The 20,403-nt window shown below is 46.8% G+C and overlaps 1 protein-coding gene across 2 annotated transcripts in view; it reads right to left on the reverse strand.

The window, feature by feature from the left end:
* NIM1K (NIM1 serine/threonine protein kinase) overlaps nt 1-6,755 on the reverse strand; it is a 71,108-nt gene extending 64,353 nt beyond the window's left edge. The window contains exon 1 of one of the 2 annotated variants that reach the window (XM_083154104.1): nt 6,510-6,755. The gene's annotated coding sequence lies outside the window, so the exon portion shown is untranslated. The remainder of the gene's footprint in view (nt 1-6,509) is intronic. The other variant, XM_083154086.1, reaches the window with a different exon arrangement.
* Between the last annotated feature and the right edge of the window lie 13,648 nt (nt 6,756-20,403).

A 20,403-nucleotide genomic window follows, 5' to 3' on the forward strand; every position in this document is an offset into this window, starting at 1 on the left:
TATAAACGTGAACCCGAAGCGTGGCGAGCGCAGTGAGCCCGCGAGGGGCGGCGGTACGCGTCCTACGACCTTTTCATACCCCCACTATCCACATCGGCGTGGAGTTGAGAATAGAATAGTGTGGCGAGCGCAGCGAGCCACCGAGCCCGAAGTGTGGCGAGGGGACGCGGATACCTTCACAGGTAAACGCGTCCCTTCGCGGGCATCACAGGTATCCGCGTCCCCTCGCGGGGCTCGCCACGCTTCAGGCTCGGTGGCTCGCTGGACTATTCTATTCTTAACTCCACGCCGACGTGGATAGTGGGGGTATGAAAAGGTTGTAGGACGCGTACCGCCGCCCCTCGCGGGCTCGCTGCGCTTGCCACGCTTCGGGTTCACGTTTATAGTGGGGGGGTGGCGTGGGGGTTCACGTTTATAGTGGGGGGGGGTGGCGTGGGGGTGCATTTAACATTGTAAGCACCCATTAGGGTGCTTATACAATGTTTAATCGCATCGCATCGTATGGCATTGTATGCCATGTACAATGGCATACAATTTGAAAATTGTATGCCATCGTGCACTATCGTACGATATCGCGTCGCATCGCATACCATCGTATGCGTTATGGTATGCAATGCGATGGGCGCCGCCAAAATAGACAAGTACCGAATTAGCTACCCCGGACAATTGCTGGGGTTTGCACGTGCACAAAAATGCACATGGGTAAACCACCAGAGTTTCACGCTCGTTCAGGATGGGCAGACAGGAGGCGGGCAGAGGACAGACCCAGGGGAAAACCCAGCGTTTTATAGGTGCACAAATAGAAACGCTGGACTTACCCCCAGCTGACAACATATGATGTACTCACATGCTAGTACCGGGATTTGCTCAGCTGGAGGGGGAGTCGTACGTTCACCGGGGCATGGATTTGCCCATTCGAGAAAGATTTTGGTTTTGCTATCCATCCTGAATCCGCTCCTCTGGGGGTGATTCAGGTGGGTTTGCAAAAGCAAACTCCTTATTTAATAGACAAAACCATGCTGCACTGCAGGTGGGGCTGATGTAACATGTGCAGAGAGAGTTAAAAACAAAAAAGTGAACAACTCATTAAGTCGAACTTCCCATTGTCGACGTAATGCTTGTTTCGACCTTCCAACCTAAACCTAAGTCCACGCATTCAGTGATCGACCCAATGCATATCTAACTAAATAGGGTCGACCTAATGACTGTATCCCAACAAAAGGACGACACAATCAAAAGGTCAATATGAAAAAAGGTCGACATGAAATTAATGTCGACATTAGTTTGTCAATTTTTTGTTGTTGTTGTAATGACCAGTTCATATTTTACCATCCACGCATGCACAGAGTTAGATTATAATAGTGTCCGAAGCAAGGGGAGCGGACGCGGTACACTTACACGGTGTCGACCTTTTGAGTGTCGACGGAGACACTGTAGACTTTGTATACCTGATATATGTTTCATGTATGGACACTACACATGTATATATATCCAGGTTCCAGCTTTGGAGAGAGTTTTATTTTCTTCTTTCCCATTTAAACCCATTTGGAGTACGTCAGGGACGTGCGGTGAGGTAAATGGCTGAGGAGTCCCTGGCAAGTACCAGAGCCAGATTTGCACACAATATATGAACCCAGGTGTACATGCCGGCATTATACACATGTGCAGCAGTATACACTGCTGGAGATTCGCTGAGTTTTAATAAGAGATGTGCAGAAAAGGTAGCCAGGTGAGGCACTGCCTCACCTGCCATAGACTTTTTACTTCAGAGTTTTGACTAAACTCAAAACTCTGGCGTATACGTTAGTATGACTGGAGTACGTGATTGAAACCCCTATATATCATACAGAGCGGCAGGGACAGGGTTACCAGCTGTGGGTTTCTGCTAACAAGAAATGCCAGTATAATTCGTCATGCTGAAGTTGATTAACTAATTGTTTTAAATCTTAATTAAATGGCATGGCTTAACATGCTGCGAAGTCATGGCTCTTATGATGGGGAATCAGGAAAGTGTCTTACTAATCCTCCCTCGCTGTGCTACAGTAACAGCGCTATCCTTAGATCAGGCACATGTATGCTCCAGTGTCTGTTACATAACCGGCTCAGGAACGTACAGTACAGTAACAGTGAGCGGAGACCCCGGCAGAGACCTCTGATATAGATGATAAATGCACAGCAACTAGAACAACACAAAAAAAACCTTGTTATGATCACAAGCGACGCAACAGTTGAAACCCTTCTATGGGAAAGAGGTATGAAGCCTTCAAGAGAGATAAAGGACATTATTCTGGTTGGGACGCATTCGCACAGGGGAGCGATGTTGAGCGACGGCGCATGCGCACAAACATTTATGTGCATGTGCAGCAAATTGTTTATTCGCCATCCCGTTCGCACCTAGCAGTGTGGGAGGGGGGTGTGGGGCGGCGGCCAGGGGTCATGGGAACTCCTAGCATTTAATTGGCGCTACCATGAAAAAGCTGTGAATTCCCATGGAAATTCATCCGTGACACGGGTGCGAGGGGCGGGCAGCTGATGTCAACGAATGTCAGCTGTCCGCCTGATTCCCGTACAGGCACTCGCAGATCTAAGACACCAGAGAGGCAGCTGATATCAGCTGCCTGCCCCCCCACATTTGAATGGGAACAGCCAGCGTTCCCATGGGCTATGCTCCTCCCCCTCCGCTGCTCCCCCTCGTCCACCACCCGCACTGCCAGGTGCGAGCGGGACGGTGAACATGTAGTTTGTCATGCCCGCTCGCACCCAGAGCAGATTCTATCTTTCTTCTATACTATACAGTTGAGCGAAAGGTAGACGTAATACCCAATACATCGAGTTTAAGAATCAAAATGCATATATATATTTGTCCATATGGTGTGCCCTTTGACATGCCCTCAGTGACCTTTATGCAGATGGGGACTGATTCAGACCTCAGCGCACGGCTGCAAATTCACACGGCCAGCATCCAGTTAAAATGTCCACGCTGTGTGTACGGATGTGTACGGCTACATATCTATTTACAGCCATGCGAATATGTCCAAAACCCATCGTTACAGGGTCACCATCGAATGATTTTTAGACTGGTCACAAGTCATCGCGGGTGCTGCGTAGCCCTGGACTTACTTGGCGGTGCGATGGATAAAGGCATATCCGGCCCGGCGCCGACGTCACGAACACTCCCCTAAAACGTAGCTTTTTTTCCGAACACTCCCAGAGTTTTTCTTAGCACCCCCATAGAAACATAGAATTTGACGGCAGATAAGAACCCCTTGGCCCATCTAGTCTGCCCCTTTTTTAAACATGTTACCTCAAACCATATTTGATCCTTATTTTTTGTAAGGATATCAATATGCCTATCCCCAGCATGTTTACATTGTACTACTGTATTTGCCTCTACCACCTGTGATGGGAGGCTATTCCACTTATCCACTACTCTTTCTGTGAAGTAATTCTTCCTCAGATTTCCCCTGAATCTTCCTCCCTCTAGTGTCAGTGCATGTCCTCGTGTTCTGTTGCTTCTATTCCTGTGAAGAATGTCTCCCACCTGTACCTTGTTATAACCCTTGGTATATGTGAAAGTTTCTATTATGTCCCCCCTTTCCCTTCTCTGCTCCAAACTATACATACATTGTTATACATACATTGTATACCTGTATATATCTTTTAGTCTTTCCGGGTAAGTTTTGATATGTAGGCCATGCACTATTTTAGTTTCCCTTCTTTGTACAGTCTCTAATCTCTTATATATTTGGCTACATCTGTCACTCAAAGTGTGTGAGTGTGTGTATAACGCTGGGTGGAGCCTCTGACTCACATGACTGACTCACATGACAGAGAACCAGCCCAGTGAGCCCACAGAAAGTGGCAGACACCCTCTGCCTTCCTATGCTGCCCAGCACTGATACTCCACAGCCACCAGATGAGCGCCCCCGCCACACCCCCCCGGGCCCCCCTCCCGCGATTCGCAGCAAAAACCCCCCCCACCACAACCCCCCTCCCGCGATTCGCGACAAACCCCCCCCCCCGCGACCCCCCCCCTCTTGCGATTCCCGGCAACCCCCCCCCGCAATTTGCGGCAAAAACACCCCCCTCCCCCCTTGCGCGATTCGCGGCGACCGCCCTCCCGCAATTTGCGGCACACACCCTCCCCCCCCCAATTCGCAGCAGCCCCAGTATTAAATGGCGCATGCAAAACACTGACATGGCTATGGTCGACAATGAAAAAGGTTGACATGAGTTTTTGAAGATTTATTTTTCATTTTTTTTAATGTTTTCATATTCATTGTCATGTGTCGACATGGACACCAATGAAGTGCCACACTTCTGTCAACATTTACATGTGTTGACCTTTATGTGTTGATTTTTTCTTGTGGCGATTCACGCCACACCCCCCCCCGCAACCACCCCTCCCGCGATTCGCATCACACCCCCACCCCGCAACCCCCACTCCCGCGATTCACGGCACACACCCCCCCCTGCGACCCCCCCTCCCGCGATTCTCGGCACCCCACCCCGTGCCCCCCCCTCCCGCGATTCTCGGCACACCCCCGCGACCCCCCTCCCACGATTCGCCGCAACCCCCCCACCTGCGATTTGCGGCAACCCCCCACCGGAACCCCCATGAACCCCACCCTCCCGCGATTCGCGGCACCCACCCCCCACGACCCCCCTCCCGCAATTCGCGGCACCCCCCCCCCCCCCCCGCAATTCGCGGCAGCCCCAGGATTAAATGCCACATGCAAAACACTGACACGGCTATGGTCGACAATGAAAAAGGTTGACATGAGTTTTTCAAGATTTATTTTTCATTTTTTGAATGTTTTCATATTCATTGTCATGTATCGACATGGACACCAATGAAGTGCCACACTTATGTCAACATTTACATGTGTTGACCTTTCTGTGTTGATTTTTTCTTATGGCGATTCGCGTCACACCCCCACCCCGCAACCCCCACTCCCGCGATTCACGGAACACCCCCCCCCTTGCGAGCCCCCCTCCTGTGATTCTCGGCACCCCACCCCGTGCCCCCCCTCCCGTGATTCGCGGCACACCCCCGCGAACCCCATCGCACGATCCGCTTTGCAAATTTGGCCCATGACCTGGTTAATGTGCAGTGAGAAAACACCCGAGACGCATTAGATAAAACGAATCCTAATGTTTTTACTGCAAAATTATTTCAGACTCTACGGGGGAAATTTACCTAGACGGGACTTCTATTCCACATGGGGTGTTGCTATGGGCAACCAATCAGAAAAAAAAACTTCTTATATAGCACCTTCTTGAAAATATTAGATAGTATCTGATTGGTTTCCCATAACAACATCCAATATGAATTAGCACCAAGCTAGTACATTTCCCTCTAAGAGCCAGATGTACTAACTTGAAAAGTGATAGAGTGGAGAGTGATAAAGTACAATTCCAGTCAGCTCCTGCCATGTTACAGACTGTGTGCTAGATTCTCTAAGCTTCAAAAGTGATAAAATGGAGAGTGATAAACAATCACAGACTGTGTTTGAAAATTGTCAGGCAGGAGCTGATTGGCTGGCTGTTTATCACTCTCCATTTTATCACTTTTGAAGTTTAGACAATCTAGCCCTGTGTTTGAAAAATGATAGTTAGTAGCTGGTTGGTTGGTTGTTTATCACTCTCCACTTTATCACTTTTTCTTGGACACTTTTCGAGGCTTAGTACATCTCGCCGTAAATAAGCAGCAATAAAAACAGTGGATAGAGCTGTAAAACGTAAATAAAACTTAAGTTGACCTTTTCACTGTCAACCTTGCATAGTCAACATAATGCTTGTGTTGATCTTCTGACCCCCTGTCGTCCTTAGCCACGTCGATCTGACCTAAGCCCTGTCGACCTTCATAGGGTCTAACTAATGACTGTATCCCGGTTTGGCTGTGGCGGTTCAGCTACAACAAACAACAATATTACAATACTGTATGAGATGTTACCGGCGACAGTGCCAATGGTGCATTTTGGAAAACAAGGTTCTGCTAGAATTCTCACGGTGAACCTTATTCTGTCGGCAAGGGAAGCTGTTACAGACCATGCAGCCAATCAACCGGCTGGAACACGGTGAAACGTTTTCACCTTGCTGAATGTAGCGCAACGTTTGTTAGTCCACCTGAAGTTCGAAGCATTCATCGGAAATTTTGGAACTTCAGAGCAGATAGGACAAACCGGTTGGCGAAACGTCCGTAAATTCAGGCACCACCACATCTGCACCATCCTCAACCGCTTCCCAGTGACCGATCAATAGCTTACGATTGATTAATCAATAAGTCTTGCAGAGGGCGATCACAGTCTCTGGAGCATTAATCCATAGGACAAATCTATTACAAGCAGCCTAAACACAGCAGGAGACTTCCTTGGAGAGAATTCCCTTAAAAGGAAAACACATTTCCAAGAGATAAAAGCAAATATTCACAGTGCATTTTACAGGCGCTAACCCTGCAGGAAGCAAGAGGACAGCAGGGGGAATACAGCAAGTGTCATGTCCTTTACCTGATGCTGCTACATGCCCAGGGATTTGCTGCTGGTGGTCTGCGGAGCCCCCCTGGTCTTGCTCACGCAGTGCTCTGTGCAATCACAGTCACTGGGGCAGGCTGTGCAGCGCCTTTCGGTGTTGTTGTTGCTGCTGATGCTGTACCAGGGCAGCTGTTTTGCAGCTCGCAAAGCCATCCATTCTAGAAAAACAGGGAGGATCTCTCTGAATGGAAATGGTGTATGAGCAAGAAGGAGGGTGGTTGACCGCAGACCCTCACCCCCCCCCCTGGCAGTATTTGTGGTGGGAGCTGGGAGTGTGGCTTGGTTGCTATAGGAACCAGAAGGAATTAGAAGATGTAATGCTTGCTATTTCAGGTGGAAACTAAGGTGGCTTTAGGCTCAAACTGAATTATCTCTTTATATCCTATTAGTTTTACCTTCTCTTTTAGAGACAAGTGTGTTATGTAACAAGTGACTATAAATTTACAGGGAAAAAAGTGAATGTGAAGGTGTTAATCTTTTACTGTGTATTATACTGTATATGAAGGGCAGATTGCCGGGGACTCTTTCATTCTGATTTTTATTTTCTTATGCCAGGAACTGGATGATGTAGTCGGCTGCTGTCATTATCGTCCAACAAGGAAGTTTTTTTTTATTGCTGCTTATCGGAGCGGTAGAAATACATTTTTGGGACCAATTTAAAAAGAGAAGCAAATGGGTGATGCCCGGCCCCAGGAGATACTGTCTGGCAGCGGTAACAGTTCTTTTAGGGCAGGGGCGGTCAAACCGGTCCTCGAGATCTACCAACAGTTCATGGTTTCCAGACCAACTGTGCAGTTGCCTGGTGACAAAATATATATATATTGGTGCCCCCCCACAACCTTAAATTTTATATGTATATATATATATATATATATGTTCTGAAATATGTATATAAAATATATGAGAGAACACATATTTCAGAACTCAGCTACAGAAGCTATATTGACTGTTTTCAATTAACTGATTTAAACTAGCAGGGGAGGAGAGGTGCCCCCTTGGCAGCAGGAGCCCGGCAGCAGATGACTCCATTGCCTCCCAGAGTTCCGCCTCTGCACCTGTGGATCTGTAGAATGTGTTGGTTAGGAATGAGTGCGGCACATTTCAAAATGTGACAGTTAGTAAGTCCCGGACCTGCCATATCAGCTGCTGCAGGAGATCCCCAGTGTTAGCTCACAATGGCGGTAATTTCTAAAGTATACCTTTAGAAAACATACATTTTCAATGAAAATATCAGACCTTCATAGACACCTCAGCATGAACTACCACTGTGATAACATAGTTACATAGTTACATAGTAGGTAAGGCTGAAAAAAGACTTGCGTCCATCTAGTTCAACCTGGTATAGATATCCATTGCTGATTTGGTAGGTTCTGGTATTTTACAGACAATTTATATTTCTTATTTGTACCCATGGATGTTTTTCTCCAGTAAATGTTTGTCCAACTTTGCCTTGAACGCATTTAATGAGCCAGCCGTTACCACCTCTCTGGGAAGAGAGTTCCAGAGTTTGACTGTTCTGACCGTAAAGAAATTCTTTCTACTAGCTGAATGAAATCTTTTTTCTTCTAATCTATACTCATGCCCTCGCGTCCTAGATTCCTTTCTAGTAGAAAAGAGGGTGTGTGACAGTTCCTTATATTGGCCCTTGATATACTTGTACATGTTGAGCATGTCCCCCCCTTAAACGTCTCTTTTCTAATGTAAATAGTCCCAAATTGCTTAATCTCTCCCCGTAGCTTAAATTCTCCATTCCCCTAATAAGCTTTGTTGCTCGCCTTTGGACTTTTTCTAATTCTATGATGTCCTTTTTATAGTGTGGGCCCAGAACTGCACTCCGTACTCGAGGTGAGGTCTCACTAATGCTTTATATAGTGGCATAATTACCCTCGAGTCCCTAGTTTCCATTCCCCTATTAATACATGCCAGAATTTTGTTGGCCTTTTTTGTAGCTACATTACAATGGGCACTACATCCTAGATTGCTGTCTATTTGGACTCCTAGATCCTTTTCAAGTATGGAGTTACCCAGTTCCTCTCCGCTAAGGTTGTAACTTGCACACTGGTTGTGTCTCCCAAGGTGCATAACCTTACATTTATCTACATTGAACCTCATCTTCCATTTTTTTGCCCACTCATCTAGAATTGCAAGATCATTTTGAAGCATGGTGACATCTTCTGATGATTTGATGACTTTGCTAAGTTTTGTATCGTCCGCAAAGATGGATACATTGCTGAGTAACCCTATCCCAATATCGTTAATAAAAATGTTAAACAAAATGGGCCCCAAAACCGAACCCTGGGGCACTCCACTTAGTACTTATCACTAAATGACTATAGCAGAGTGATTGTTCTATATTTATTCTTTCTTATCACCAATCAAGTTGGTTCTATATTTCTGTGGGGACATCTGTCCAAGCTGCCCGCAGCCCCATAACACTATTGAATTGTGTAGAACACTGCAGCCTAGATAGCCACCACGAGCTTCTGTAGGATGTACGACACTGAACTTGGCACTTTAATAGTGGTGAGTGATACATAGGGATGACCAGCGGTCAGGAGGCTGGCGGTCAGAATATTAAACCTAACCCTCCCTTCCCCCGGCCTGACTGTAACCCGTTCGGCATAATGGCAGATGGAATTCCAGCACTGACATCCTAATCGAAGTCGGGATTCAGGCGCCGGTCTCCCGGCGGTAGTCGCAATGTTGGCATGTGTATAGTGAATGCCTGAATCCTGACCGCTGAGATGTTGACCGTATCCCACTTAGGACACTCTGTGTACTCAGCTTCTCCTTGGTTAATAAAGGCCACAGACTGTGGGGGTTATTCTGGTTGATTCGCAAGGCTGCAAATTCATGGCCTTGTGAGTCCACCAAACCCCGCTGTCGTCACCTATTTGCAAGGGCGACATGCTCGCAGTGGCTGTGGCTCCCCTATTTGAATTTTGGACTGTGCTGCAGCCGTATCTCTGGAGCCATCACTGCACTCGACTGTAAATTGTTACAAAACTTATATTTTTTAAAATAATGTTTTTATCTAGTTTAATGAAGATAAAATATATAATTTTTTTGTACTTAGGTCCAGATTTATTAAGCTTCAAAAAGTGATACATTGGAGAGTGATAAACAACCAGCCAGGATTCCTGACATGCCACCATTGAGACTAGTGCATACCTCCCAAATGTCCCGCTCTCCGTGGGAACGTCCCATTTTTTGTGGACGTTCCCGAGTCCCTCCCGGGGCCGGGAGGGGGGGGGCAATTGGGAGTCCCCCCTGTGTATAGAAACTATTTAGGCCCCTACAGCGGAGAAACCGGGGGGCGTGGGCTCATGGAAGCACAGTGAGTATAGAGAACAGCCCTGCCTGCTAGACCAGGCATTCACAACCACGGTCCTCAAGGCACACCAACAGTGCAGGTTTTAGTGATATCCAGGCTTCAGCACAGATGGTTTAATCAGAATCCCTCAGATACTAATTAAGTCACCTGTGCTCAAGCCTGGATATCTACAAAACCTGCACTGTTGGTGTGCCTTGAGGACCGTGGTTGGGAATGCCTGTGCTAGACCATGCCCCCAACATTTTCAGGTGTGCACCAGTGTCCCTCCTCAAAGTTGGGAGGTATGCGGGTGCAGTTCCTCTGTCCGACTATGGACTCTATGGATGTGGCGTGCGCCCGAGTAGGCAGAAGCCATCACTAACATTCCCGCGACACTCCCACAGCACGCCTACGGGACAGGCATTCACTTCTGTCCACCTCTGAGGAACACCCACTGCCTACTCCATTTCTGCTTAGCATCAGTGCCGATCGCAACAACGCCTTTGTGTGTACATGCTGTGTCATGCGTGCGGTACATGGGTGACTGGATATGTGGCGCATGCTCAGTAGCAAACAATGGGGGGGGGGCGGGGGGAGAGAGAGGATGGCGATAAAGTACCAACCAACCAGCTCATAACTGACAATTTTTAAACGTCTGTACCGTGGCAGTTAGGAGCTGACAGGTTTGTACTTTATTTCCATTTAATTTATCTCTCTCCAAGACTTATGGGTCCTACATACAGGGCCGGCGCCACCACTAGGCAAATCTAGGCATTTGCCTAGGGCGCCGGCCACTGGAGGGCGGCATTTCCCCCCCCCCCCGTGCCGCGGTGGTGCCTGTCCTGCGGCGCTGTGTATTTAAAGCTGGCGGCGGAGGCAGCGAGGGGTCCCTACAGTCAATAAGAAATAACGAGCGCTATCCGCCGGGCTATGCGGAAGCGCTTCTGTTGTGAAAACACTGTCCGCACGCTGATTGGCTGAGATTCAGCCAATCAGCGTGCGCCGTGCGGCCAGTGTATTTACAACAGAAGCGCTTCCGCATAGCCCGGCGGATAGCGCTCGTTGACTGCAGGGACCTCTCTCTGCCACCTCCGCCAGCTTTAAATACACAGCGCAGCAGGACAGGTACCCCCCCCCCTCCCCTGGGGCGCCCCCACCCGACTCGCCTGGGGCGCTCCGGTGCCTTGCACCGGCCCTGCCTACATACTGTATGTAGCGACCCACTGAGCATTCTGAGCGGTGCTGGATTGCGCAATGTGCCAGTGCTGAGCAATCTGTCAGGGCCAGTGTTATCCGGTGAGAACACTGACCCCGACTGATTAATAACCAACGTGCTGGTTATTAATTGCCAGGAGATAGCGACGTGTGGGGCCGCACATCGCTATGGCCACTACACACACACACACATCGATGTAGGGGCATTTTCTGAGTGATGTAGTTAAATGAAGTAACATCGCTCAGAAAATGCCTGTATATTGCTACGTGTAGGGCCCATTGGTACGTAGACCCCTTATACCCAATTTACCATTTACTGGATCTCTGAAGGTAAACCTTGTATAAGGTGATCAGATAATACAATGCCTGGAAGAGATCTCATTGCTACATATTCTGTGCTGGCTTTGTGACCTCCTGGATTACTTCCCTGCTCAGCGTTCCCATCAGAGCGAGCTGCCTGCTTGATCCTGACAGTAGCAGAAGATTGTCTCAGAGATTACGCCGTGCACGTGTATGAACACACGGGTGACACAGCGCAACTGCAAACGGCTCAATCAGGGGAAGATGGAGCAGACCTTCCACAGAGACAAAGTGGAGAAGTTGGGCATAACAGCCAATCAGATTGTGTCGGTTTGGAGAGGTATGAATAGCACTAATGAGTACAAATGTAAACCTAACAATAGCAAATGCTACAAGTGTATAGCTTTATTCCAAATGTTTACCTCACGGTTACACAAGGGTATGGTAGAAATGGTAGACAATGTCTAAGTCGACAGTCACTACTTCGAAACCTTGAAACCTCAATCGACATACATTGACAAAAGGTCGACACACAAGCTTATTGTCCACACATACATGGTTGTCATGAAAAAGGTTAACACACTTTTTTTCATGTTTTAGTGTCTATGTCGACATGGACACCTTGTAAGTGCACCGTGTCCCTCACACTCACCACGCTTTGGGCAGGGTGCCCCCCTGCGCTCAGCACACTATTGTATTCCCACTCTCTGCCCACTTGATTACGAAAAACCACCAATGTCGACTTTTTCATGTTGTCCATGTCTATGTCGACTATAAGATTTTGTCGACCTTGGGAATGTCGCCCATGTCAAGATGTCAACCATAAGTGGTCAACCTAGACATTGTCTACCCAGTGACCACATTGCGTTACACAATATGAGGACCTACGGGTACTGTAGAGGTTATACGCACAGTGACAGAATCAAAATTCCTCCTTGACCAGCCAATGTGCTGTTACGTTATAACAGCACATTGGCTGGTCAAGGAGGAAAGTGTCCGCAGCGCCGTACATAGCAAACAAAAAACAAATTACAAGGTAATGTACAGGGTGTGTTGATAAAATACAGCATAAATAGGGGTATAGCTGGTAGAACTAAAATCAGCATCAGTTCTGAAGTAGGTGTCGAAATTGTCGAGGAGTCTGAAGATGAAGTAGAGGAAGGGAAGAACCGGGCAGGAGCACAGGTGAGGTAAAGAGGTAGGGTGAGTACGTGAGGAAGGAGGGGCCTACTCATAAGAGTTAACAGACTAAAAGGAGGTGGGTGGACGAATGAAAAACAATAGGATAAGTAGGAACGGAAGGGAACGGATGGAGGGGTAGGGTAGTCAGGATAGGAGGAGCGAAAGAGGTTAGGAGGAGGAGGGATAGGCTAGTGGGTTTTGAAGGAGCGCTTGAGGGAGGTAAGGGAATCAGAAAGCCTGATGGGTGGTGGGAGGTTGTCCCAGTGCAGGGGGGGCAGCGCGGCAGAAGTCTTGGACACGGGAGTGGGAGGAGGTGGTTAGGTGAGAGGTCAGGCGGCAGAGTGAAGAGGACGGGAGGGAGTGTGGATAGATTTTTTAGCTATCTGGTTCACACCCCGATCATTTTCTATCATCGCTTATCGTCATCACTGCTGCTTGTAAGGTCAGTGATCACAAATGCGATCGTATCCCCTCTTCTGTGCAACTATGTAGTGAGTATTGGCATTCATTGCTGGGGAGGGATCCTATGGATTCCTCTACCATTAAGTGTTGCTATGAGTAACCTATAGCTACAATGGCTAATATTACAGGAAATTTACGGGGGCTGCGGTCTCCTTGCATACATTTATGGGTTACATAATATTTCTGGCCCCCCATCCCCAAATAAAGAAAATACTAAGAAATAAATATGGGTGCTTTCAGGGCATATACCATGTATTGATTGATTAATAGGCCCCCATAACATGTCAGGGAGAACTGACAATGTCATCCCAACTGTATTTCTAAACCCTAACTGTCATGGGATGTAAATGACTGTAGAGTCTGTTACGGATCCTATCACTGTGACATACAGTCAGAATCACATGCATCTGCAAATTTCCCCTGGGCTGCGGCTGGAGACATGGCTTCATTTGGACAGTACTTTAGTCCTACATGACCAAGGGCCAAGGTACCTGAAGCCGCTTCTGATTCCATACTGTCCCACCCGACTACTGCGGTCTGTAGATGAAGGACTGTTAGTAGTACCGAGAATCTCCTGTAATTCATCTGGGGGGGGGGGGGGTTTGAGCTTTTAGCCATTCGGCTCTGACTCTATGGAACGCACTTCCCCGCACAGTTCGAGAGGCCTCCACTCTAGAATGCTTCAAAAACAGACTAAAGACTTTCCTGTTTACGCAAGCATTTCCATAATTCCCTTAAGTATTGTTAATTTGATTTATTTACAGTTTCTTATATAGCGCAGCATATTCCATTGCACTTTACAATTAGAAACAACAGTGATAAAACAAACTAGGTAGTAACAAGCCAACATAGAGGTAGGAGGGCCCTGCTCGCAAGCTTACAATATTTTCTGTACTTCATTGTTCCTGTACTGTATAACATCAATTCTGTCTAATGGGTAGGCTTGCACAAAACATTGTCCCGGCGATCGTCGCTGCTTAGCTCAACAGAACAGCCGATGATCGTTAAATTGATGCTGCGTGGACGCTCACTGAATCTCTACAAGGTGCCGGGGGCTGCACAGCACATCGGGGAGAGCTGGGCACATCCCCAAATTGACAAAAACACCCTCTCTCCTAGAGGCAATGCCCACCGGGTTGAAGCCCACCCCCTTTTTCGCGCCTTCAGAACAGCTTGTCCCAAATCAGCAATGACTACAGTTAGGAGGTATGCAAAAGTCCTGCAGCTCCAGAACTCGGAGGCGATTACAAGTAGCCCACAGAAACTGACATAAGGAATGCAGAGCCTGAAGCCCAGCAGCTGATGGGAAATGACTGGAGAAGAGGTCAAAAGACGTGAGCGCATATGATTGATGTTTTCCTTTCCCTGTGACCTTAGGCATCCACGACCTTTGGCCAACAGACATAAATATCAGGACAGGTCCAGACCTCAGGCAACACCAGCAAATGTCTCCCTGCTGAATGCATATTCTATTTATTTACAGTCTCAGAACAACCGTGCTATTGGGAATCTGCTCCATGCCACGTCCGTCTCCTACACATAATAAGGCATGCCTAATTCTGTGGATCTCCGGTGTAACTGGAAATTGCAGGGTAACGTTTCATGTTTGTACAAGGAAAACCCTGTGATCTGTAGATTATCATGCTATGGGGGTTATTCAGACCTGAAACACTTGGGCACGCCTGCCTGACACTGCAAAAAAATGACCAGTTACCACCCTCAAACGCCGGCTTACTGTCTATCAACTTGTGTATGGCCAGCGAGCAAAAAATATATTTTTTTGGGCTGTTTGGTCTTGTGCATGCGTGCTACGATCCTTACGCGTGCATAGGTGATAATATAGAACATAGGCGTCTATGAAGGGAACCTTCGGAGCCCGCTGCTGATTGGCTGGGGGAGGACCCGGTGTCTGATGTCATCAGCAAGTTCCCCAGTTCAGGGGAGGAGCCCCAAGTGTAAGCACAAACATGAGGCTTAGCCAGTTCGTATGGTTACGGGACAGCATTTTTGTTTGTTTTAACCTATAGCTAAGTATGTATGAGTAATTGTAGTATGTATTAAAGTTTTATTTTTCTAATGCTTCTGTGTGTTATTTCACTATTGGTTAAGCTGTGAAACTATTGGTTATTGCCTCACATGCTGGGAATTGTGGTTCAATGCATGCGGGGGAGGCTTGCTGGGGCTAGTTCCACAACTTAACCCAATAGTTTATCATTTTAATTTTACACCCAAAAAATCAGCCTGGAGCCCTGGGACAGCTTCAGCCCACGCAGGGGTAGACCCCTATATTGGGCGGATCGACACTGCCCCAGGGTCCCTGCCTGGGCAGACCAGCCACGGGTTAATGCTTTGGCTGGGAGAAATTGTATAAAAAGTATCCCCTGGCTGTGGAATGAACCTGCTGGCTGGTTGTAAAAATACAGGGGACCCCTATTCATTTTGTCCCCCATATTATGAGAACCAGGACCGGCACATGAGCTTGGAGCTGATTCTAGAAATATGGGGGGACCTGACTTTTTGTTCCCTTGAATTTCTAAAACCAGGAACGGATCAATGAGCCTGAGGCTGGTTATAGCCGGACGGGGGAACCCACGCCGTTTTTTTTATTTATTTGGCTTTTTTTTTTAAACAGAGTAGTCTGCATGGATCTGACTGATCCAAGCAGGCTGCATAACTCGCTGCAAAAAGATGGTCTACTTATCATCCGTATTTACTGGTAAATTCGTATTCAAATCTACCAGAAAGAATGATAGTAAATCTGCCTACCAGATTAAACACTATGGCCACATACGGGAGTGTTCTGCCGATGTCATAGCCATTTGTAAGCAGCCTAATACGGACGATCAGCCAGGGACCTGGCCATATCTCAGATATCGAATGAGTACAAACGAACGCATTCGTACCCATTCAATATTAGTAAATATTTATATTTACTAATTCATAATTATAATTCAGGTGCACAGTCTAGAACTTGATTCTTTATAGAGTGGGAGGGCCTCTCCAAGACACTGAGGCCCTGTGAACGCCGTTCGGGGATCCCTTGACCTGGACAGCGGCACTTTGTGGCGAGCCATGAGATCCACGTCCGGCTTGCCCCATCTCTCGACTAGCAACAAAAATACCACTCCCTGGAGTGCATGTCCTCGTGACTTAGAAAGTTAAACACTGTTGGAAGGAACACTGCCGAGATGGCTGGTACATGACATTCAGCCAACTGAATGATTTTTGACCTCTCCTCCAAGGCCCTTCTGGTACCACCTTGGCGCTTTATGTATGCCACGGAGGTCACGTTGTCCAATTGAACTTGGACTAGCCTGCCCTGTAATAGACCCTGGGACAACCACAGTGTGTTGAAGCCTGTTCTCAGCTCCAAATGTTGATGGACAGGCTGGATTCTGCCAGAGTCCATCTTCTTTGCAAGGACTGGTGTCTGTGGTGAGAAGGACTCATTGTAGAATCCAAAAAGGCCGTCTCACTGAGAATCCAAGAGCCTCGTTGAATCAACAGCGTGAGACACATGGTGTGAGACTGGAGATGGTGAAGTCATCCCATCTTTTCAGAATCAGCTTTTGCAGAGAGCGAGAATGAAATTGCGCCCACTCGACCATCTCGAATGACAACACCATGAGGCCAAGAATCTGCATGGCATAATGAACCGTGACTCTGGGCGGTTGAAGAAACCGGCGGATCCTGTCTTGTAGCAGGTGACACTTGTCCAGTGGCAGAAAGAGACGCTGGACTTCGGAGTCCAACAAAGCTCCCAGATATAACATTCGACTTCTTTCAGTTTATCTGCAGTGGGGTAACTAGCGCTATGCGCGCGACGGCGAGGGAAGCGCTTCTGATTTTGAAAACACTTGCCGCACGCTGATTGGCTGAATCTCAGCCAATCAGCGTGCGGCAAGTGCTTTCAAACCCAGAAATACTTCCCGCGCCGTCGCGCGCATAGCGCTAGTTATTCTCTATTCACTGCAGGGACCCCACTGCCGCCAGCAGCTTTATACAGTGACAGCGCCGCAGGTACCCCCGCGGCACGGACACCCCTGCCCGCTCTAGCACTGCAGGGACGCCGACAGCTATATGCTGGGGGTGAGGGGCGAACTGCCACCCTCCAGGTGCCGGCGCCCTGGGCAAATGCCTAGAGATGCCTAGTGGTGGCGCTGGCCCTGTCTGGGATGGTGTCCCGGGAAGTGTGGCTGCTAGCACTGAACTAAAACACAGTGCGCAGGTAAACATTGTAAATTCTAAAAATTAAAAGCTTGGTATTGCCTGAGGCAATCCGAGGAGAAAAAAAAAACAGGTGCACCTGCTTCCTGCAGGCACCAAGAAAAACGGAGGGTCCTGTGCTAGGAAGCGGGATATAGGGGAGAGGAGCCAGGAATCTTGGGAAGCCCAAAAGCTTAGGAGACTGGTGCCCGATCCTCGGGATCAGTCTACAATCACAATGTCAACCCTGTGGGACCAGGAACCCTGAAGAAGAAACACACCTATATATAATGCAGATTTTTGTAGGAAGTGGGCTGCCATTTCAAATTGTACAAAGCTCGTTTGCTAAAAATTAAAATGAATTCATATGAAATCAATCCACCTGGACTGCCTCAAGCCAGACACAACGGCTAATAAATTAACTAAATTCTTCTCTATTTGAGAAATACAAGCAGAACCTGATTAAGTTTAAAAAGAAAAAATGAATCCAAATCAATCACGATTACAAAGAAAAAAGGGTCTACGCTTGGGCATCAGGGGACAAATGCGTTTTTGGCAAACCATGAATAAATTAGAAACCGATTCAATCGGATATTCTGTCTTCCAACAGTGAAAAAGAGTCCAACAGTTCCCGACCATCTCAACCAATTACATGTCCCCCTTTATTTTTTTAATTTACATTTATTGACCCTTGAGTGCCACCTTCTGTATACTATACAGCAGTGGATTCCATAGTCTGAGCCTAAGGCAGAGGCTCCCAAATTATCTTGAATCATGATGCCTTAGAAAATGATTTATTTTTCATGGCAACCAAATGTTTAATTTATTGTAAAATGTATGTGTACATCTATATCTATCTATAAATACTCCAATATTTTCCTGGCACTCCGGCCCCCCATGGGGATATCCTGCAATGGTGCCTTCCTTAGAGATTTTCTTCCCCCAATTTAGTATCCAAAATAAAAGGTGGCACTCTGAGACTTTAATAAATTGGAAAAAATGCGAATCGTGCCTTTAATCCACAAATAAATAATTGTGGATTAAAAGCACGATTCACTTTTTTCAATGTATTGAAGTCACACACACACACATTTTACGATTGGAAAGTTGGAAAATGCGAACTGTGTGGGGTCCTGAGGACCGAGTTTGAGAACCCCTGATGTAAGCTATACACCACACTCCCCATTCTGTAAAATAACATTTAAAAACAATTTCAAATAATGCTGCAGACAAATGATTTCATGTCAGCTTGTTCATAGTGGCATTATTTTATTATCCAGTCTCATGGAGTAAAATATTTACAATCTTATTTTTAAACCCACTTTCTTTTGCTCTGGTTTACGTTATGGCTTGGAGGCTCCATAACCAGGCATACATACATAGTGTACAAAAACAAACACTTTCTCCACAAATCAGGAGCCGGATACTTCCTTTTGTACATGGTATCTACAGGAAATTTTAAACAAGATGATTTGTAAATAAAGATGCTTTACAAAAAGTTTCCAATACTTTTTAATGACAAAACGGATGGCCTTGTGTAATATTGGGCTTGCCCTGCAGGAACTACCTTACGAGCATTCATACAGGGTAGAAAACAGTACTGCCTATGTCATATGGTGTACCTGTTGTCTGATCACTGTTCAGGGTGTACCTGTTGCCTGATCACAAATGTGGCAGAATGTATTTTTCTGAGAACCAAATTCACACATTAATTAAAGACTTCGCTGAGGCACGAGGGGCATAAACACTGTCACCATTAAGTGTAGGAGACAGGTAGACTTTAATCATATGTTCATTCTAAAGCAGGGCTGACCAAACCAGTCCTCGAGATCTACCAACAGTCCATGTTTTCAAAATCCCCTAGCTGGTGCACAGCTGAAGTCATTACTAACTGTCACACGACCCAAAACCCCTAGCTGGTGCACAGCTGTAGTCATTACTAACTGTCACACGACCCAAATCCCCTAGCTGGTGCACAGCTGCAGTCATTACTAACTGTCACACGACCCAAAACCCCTAGCTGGTGCACAGCTGTAGTCATTACTAACTGTCACACGACCCAAATCCCCTAGCTGGTGCATTACTAACTTTCATATTTTCGAACCTGCTGCATTCATTCCTACTATACACCCACAGGTTGCCCGATACGCATGAACTGTTGGTAGATCTTGAGGACAGGTTTGGCCACCCCTGATGTAAAGCAATGTCTGAAATCGTGCAGTGCTCCGTTTGCATACAACTTCCTTTAAAACGTAACCACAAGTTATATGATGCACAACTGAGCACTAAAATGTGTTAAACCCATTATACGAGCCACAGTCTTTATAATGCCCGCCTTGCTATCAATGACCGTTTTGGTATGCATTTTATCCTGGAGCTATAAAGGTGCAGCACTTTATTGCATTTCCATGCAATGGTACGCATAATTGTTCATGGATGCATTGTGGCGAGGGAGGATTTCTCTGCAGTTCAGGTCACGTCTCCCTCCCCAATATAAATAATACTAATTATTAATCTATTGAACAACATACCGTATATCTATCTGCCTAATGTGCATTGAGGAGGACAATTTAACAACCGAGCAGTGATTTTTTTTTTTTTTGCCCAGCAACAATGTAGAAAATTAAGACCAAAAAAATGCAAAAGTAAAAAAGCAAAAAACAAAAGTGAATAGTATATAAATAAGTACAGGTATGGACACAACTTTCACTTGTGCAGTTTGTAAGAATCCTGGTCGTTTAACGCTGGCTTATACAGATCTCAGACAGAAAGAATGCACCGTTTACAAGGGTTCGTGTCAGCTTTATATAGAACATATACATGCATTATACCATCTGCACCATTGGCTGACGTATGTCCTGGAAGAAATGTCGTCACTTTTAGTCCTAATAAATTGCATATTATAAAAATGTCAAACTGCAAGGAGTCATCTATACTGCATTCTGGTCAGTACCCCTTCCCCCCCCCCCCCCCCCCCAGTCTCTCACTTGTTACAACGAACACTCTCATAAAGCTGTCTGTCTCTTCCCTTCAGGATGTCTGACAGAGACAGATTTCTAAGTACACTGTGAAATCCTGATCAGGAACGCCTGACGCTTTGGTCCTTTCACTTGTGTGTGAGAAAAGGCTGATATATGACAGATAATAGTACGGAGGTGTAGGAAAGCTTTTGGGGCCAAATTGGCAAAAACA

The sequence above is a fragment of the Crinia signifera genome, chromosome 1 (assembly GCF_055691185.1).
Source record: "Crinia signifera chromosome 1, ASM5569118v1, whole genome shotgun sequence".
NCBI lineage: Eukaryota > Metazoa > Chordata > Amphibia > Anura > Myobatrachidae > Crinia > Crinia signifera.